Raw genomic sequence first — 5,392 nt, 5'->3', positions numbered from 1 at the left:
TCTTGGTATGATCAATTGCTGATGTTTTTGACTGATGGAACTATACCAAGGGAGTTCAATGCTGATCAGAGAAGAAAATTTGCACTGAAAACCAGACCCTATTTAGTTATTGCAGGGGCACTATATAAGAAAGGCATTGATCAAGTGATAAGAAGATGTGTGCCAGAATTTGAGCAAAGTGCAGTCTTGCAGGAAGCACATTCAGGCACAGCAGGAGGGCATTTCTCTGGAGATATTACAGGGAAGAAGATTTTGCAGGCTGGATTATGGTGGCCCACAGTTTTAAAGGATGCACATGATTATGCCAAAAGATGTGTAATTTGTCAGAAAACAGGTCAACCTGATTCAAACAGGGATAGGATGGGGGATCATCCTATTTTGCCTTTGGAACCTTTTCAAAAGTGGGGTTTGGACTTTGTAGGACCTGTCAAACCAACTTCCAAGAGGGGATGCAGATACATTTTAGTGGTTACAGATTATTGCACTAAGTGGGTAGAAGCAGTAGCATTGAAGGATAATAAAGCTTCAAGTGTGGCCAGATTTCTTTATCATAACATTATGACCAGGTTTGGGTGTCCAGTGGAGCTGGTAAGTGACAGAGGAACTCATTTTCTGAATGAAGTAATTTCAGAGCTAACAAGGACACATATGATTATGCACAAGAAGTCTACAGCATATCATCCACAGGCTAATGGTCAGGCTGAGAGCTCCAACAAAACACTGGTAAGGATTTTGAAAAAGATTGTGACAGAGAATCAGAAGGATTGGGATGATAAGTTGGATTCTGCCTTATGGTCCTTTAGAACAGCTTTCAAAGTCACTACTGGTATGACACCATTCAAGCTGGTGTATGGGCTGGAAGCTGTGGTGCCTATGAAGTTTGTGGTACCAAGTTTAAGAGTCTCAGCAGAGAAGCAGTCTCCAAAGTTGTCAGTACTACACAGGAACAAGTATCTGATGCAGCTGGAGGAGGATAGGTTGGTAAGCTCTTACATTACTGAAGTCATACAAAGAAGAAGACAAGCATGGGTGACCAAGAATGTGAAGTTCAAGATCTTTCAGGTTGGAGATTGGGTAATGTTGTACAACTCTAAGCTGGGACCACATCCTGGTAAATTGTCATTGAGATATCAGGGACCATATCAGATTGTGCAGGATAAAGGACAAGGGACATTCATCATAGCTGATGTGTTTGGTACAAGAGTGGAAAAGGCAGTTAATGGTTTCAGGCTGAAGAAATTTCAGGGAAAGCCACCTCATTTGGACTGGCCAAGTGTAGCCTGTATGACTGTAATACCCCTACAGCCAGGAGATTCAGAATCAGCAAAAGGAAAAGGAAAAATGCTGGCTTGCATGGATTTGAGGAGGTCTTTTCATAGTATCCCATATAATTCACGGGTTGGAGGAAGTAGGCAGTTCCAAAGTGCACATCCGATTCAACATTGTAGATGTTGGAAGAGTACCTGTGTCGGAACTGACCAAGTCGGAATTTTTAATAAGAAATTATTAGGCCCGATTAATAACTTCGGGGAGTGTGCTGAAAAGAAGTTTCGTAGCACTTCAAGGATACTGGGTGGAGATATGTGTGCATGGTGCAGCGAGTATAATCATACATGCAACAAAAGTTCAGTACACATGCAGCAGCGCGGAGCATTCGGGTTTTCGCTTGAAGAAGCTTTATTCAGTCCTGCCATGCCGAAAGCAAAGCAATTGATGGCCATGCAACCACAGCCTGATGAGGAGCAGACCGAAGGTTCGGGGCGACGTTTGAGAAGCAAAGCTTTGCCTATGCGGCTTGACGTTAGCAGTGCAGACGAAAACAGTGACTCTGCAGAAGAGGAAACGCCAACGCCGACTCCTGTGTCAGAAGGTAAGGTGATGCAAGCATTAATGGACCCTTTTATGGACTTCAAAGTTGACATAGATTGTCAGGCAGAGCGCAACGCCATATGGTTGCAGTAGGTAGGATTGTATGAGTTTGCCATTCTGCCTTGGGAAGAATGTAGAAACAATGTATATGCAAAGTCTCAGTTGGAAATACTTAGGAAGACTAAGGGGAGAGTGTCACCGCATGTGGTACTCAATGTGGAGTTGGTGTCTGAGGTGTTCAAGCTGCCTTTGCATCCTAATACACCTATTCCAAAGTGTTCAGAGGAAGCACTGAAAAAGGAGTTTGGTCCAAGAGAAGGAGGCAGGCAGTATTACATGTTAAAGAATGTGGCATATGCTAGGAGAGAGTAGCTTAAGTGGTACTTGGAGAGGCTATGCTTTATTGTGAAGTTTGATTATATGTCAAAAGAAAACTTTGCACCATTAAGCTATGCAGAGCAGGGAGGAGAAGTGAGCTGGGCTCACTGGGTGTATGAAAAGTTGGCAGCAGAGATTCATTCTTCAGACAAGAGGAAGACACAGGCAAATAGTAGGTTATGTGGTTACTTGTCAGCATTGTTTTTTTTTGCACAGAGAGTACAGAATGGTGAAGCAAGGTGGCCTGTGAAAGCAGAAAAACTGGTGCAGGAGAAGCAGCAGCCAGTTCAGATTGAGCATCCCATCATGGTGCATTCTGAAAAGACAGGATTTGTGAAGTTTAATGCTAAGCATATGGAGGCTTATGAGGATTTGGTGAAAGCCAAATATACTCCAGGAGAGGCCTTTGAAGAAATCATAGCAAAAATGCAGTTTGCAGAATTTGGCACCATGGATGTTGATTCACCAATGCAGGTAAAAGCAGAGGAAACACCAATAAAGCTTGGTAAGGCTTTCACACTATCCAACAAGAGGAAGAAGTCTGAACCAGTCAGCAGAGTGTTTTCTAGATTAGATTTCAGTACTGAGGAAGTCTCTGGAGTATCAGTAGATACTGGGAAATTGGACAGTGATAAAGTAGTTCAGATGCTGTAGCAGGTGCAGGAATTTGTGAGGCAACAGAATAATATGCTGAAGGTTCAGAGTATGCAAGCTGAAAGGAATGCAGAAAAATTGATGGAGTTTAAAGGACAGGTGTCACAGGTGAAAGAGTTTGAAGAGCAGATAGCTATGATGAAAGTAAAGTATGAGCAGGATATGGAGGAAACAGTGGGGAAACAGAAGATGGAGTTAGCAAAAGTGAAGAGATCATTGGGGGAGTTTAAGCAATGGACTAAGAAAGTGGAGGCAGCGGTTGCTTTGGAATTGGAAGACATGGCAAAGAGGAATGCAGAGTTACAGGTCACTGTGGAGATGCAGAGGTTGAGATTGGAACCTTTGCAGATACTAGAGCAACAGATGTTGGCACAGGAGGAAATTAGCCTGAGTGCAGTATTAATGAAAGAAGGAGAAGTGTCTATTCTCAAGCAGCAGTTAGCTTTGGTTGCACAGGAGATGTGGCAAAAGACCAAGGAAAGAATGAGATTTGTCATTAAGTATCCATATGAGGTGCTAAAGGCAGGGTTAGTGCATGAGGTAGAAGCACAATTGTTGAAGGAAGTGGAGGAATTGCAAAAGGAGAGAGACTGTTTGAAGCAGCAGGTTCAACAGATGGAAGAGAATAAGAGACAGCAGCTTGCAGAGGCAGAAAAGAAAGAGGAGAATTTTACTACTAGTTTTTTGATGCAGGATGTAGCTGAGGAGAAAGTGGTAGAAGAGCAGATTGATACTGTGATTGCAGATAGAGCACAAGAGGTGGAAATGGGAAAAGCTGATGCAGCAGAATCAGATGCAGTAAAGGAAGCAGAACTGGTGGATCATAAAGTGAATGCTGAGGACCAGAGTAAGGAAGAAGCTGTACAGCAGAGGGTGGATTCCTGATCAAGGGATATGTGAATCTGGGTCAGATTTCTGCGAAATCTACCACCGGGGCGTGCCATGTGTTGAGAGGCACATGTTAGAAATTGACTCTGAATAGCTAAGTCGGATTTTGACTTATCGGATATTTACTGAGCTGTATTTTGCTAAGTCGGATGTAATTGTCTTTCAGTTGCAGTCTGCTGAATGTCTTGTGACTGGGTAGTTAAGTCGGATTTATCTATATAAGTGGGGAATGTATCTGCGCAAGGGGTATCTGTTCTCTGATATGAATGTGATGATGATGGTGCAGTGCAGCAACTATTCAGTGTATTCTCTGCTTACTCTGATATTTTGAGTAGTCATGTTTACTGTGTCTGAATTGTTGTTAATGAAGTATGGTGGAGTAGATGGTTATTCTTGCTGTGTATGATGTTCATGTGTTGACCTAACCCACAACAGATGGCATCAAAACATATGGCAAAACACATAGAAACGAAGCTTAGGGACCTTATGTAGCATATATATACACAAGACATCAGCTTAACAATACAACGGCATCTGATCATACATAACAAGGATATAGAGAAGCAAGCCAAGGATGGCATAATCCCTTGTCAAAAACAATCAACCCAGCAAGTAGGTATGATCCTACTAGCAACACATCAATACCTTAGAGAATGATGGCGAGGATGGTGGCCATGGAGCATGAGAGAAGACTCCTTATTTAGGTTTTAGGGCTAGTAATGTGGCATACTAGAGGGAGAGAGAGAGAGAGGGAGAGAGAGTAGAGCTCCATCCATAGCTCCTCATTGTGAGCAATGTCGTCATAGCTTCGTTGCTTGGTGAAGTGGGTGAAGTGTTGGTTTTGAGTGAGAGAAGGCCTCCTTATATAGGTTTCTGAGAGGGTTTAGGATTAGGGATAAACATGCTTAAATCCACTGATTGGGGTTACTTTTTGCTTAGGGTGGTCAACAGATTGAGGTCACCTGATATGTCACCATCAAGATATTCTCTAGAGTGATGTGAGAGGGGAGGGTAAATGCTGATTTTTCTGATTGTGACACATGGGGATAAGGCCTTGACCAGCATTTAAGAGCAGGTAAGGTGGCTGTTGAAATTGGAGGTTCTGCACATGTAAGGGGGGGACCTGCGGGGGGGAGGTGGCAGCTGGGTCCTCCTGAATATCAAATTCTCAAAAAATCCTCAACCATGGCTTCTTTTGACATGTGTTCTTTGAAAAAATCAGCATGTCTCTTTTCAGCTCAAAAGTCTTTATCCCTGTTGACTCACCTTTACCATAAGATTTTCCCCTTTTCTCCTCCTGTAACTGCATTGTTGATGCCCAATCACTGCTTCTAGTAACAGTGAACTGTTACCTACCAAATACTTATGGTGCAGTAAAAAATATTTACCATGGGTAAAAAAGTTACTGTAGGTAAAAAGTGATTTGTATTTACCATGTAGGTGAAAAATATTTACTGTAGGTAAAAAATATTTACTGTGGTAAAAAATATTTACTGTCGGTAAAAAAGTGAAAACGGAGTATGCTGTGCTGTGAGTCCACATAAACATCCTCGTGTAAATTTCACTAGAAATTCACACCTAGAATGGGCTATTCTGTAAGATA

At 42.4% G+C, this 5,392-nt stretch overlaps 1 pseudogene; it reads left to right on the top strand.

Moving 5' to 3' along the window:
• Positions 1-1,635: 1,635 nt before the first annotated feature.
• Positions 1,636-3,786, top strand: LOC147452506 (uncharacterized; annotated as a pseudogene).
• The last annotated feature ends 1,606 nt before the right edge of the window (positions 3,787-5,392 follow it).

This window comes from Adiantum capillus-veneris, chromosome 8, assembly GCF_014529385.1.
Source record: "Adiantum capillus-veneris isolate H3 chromosome 8, ASM1452938v2, whole genome shotgun sequence".
NCBI classification, from domain to species: Eukaryota; Viridiplantae; Streptophyta; class Polypodiopsida; order Polypodiales; family Pteridaceae; genus Adiantum; species Adiantum capillus-veneris.
The sequence above is the reverse complement of the archived record's forward strand: the minus strand, read 5'-3'. Positions and strand labels throughout refer to the sequence as shown.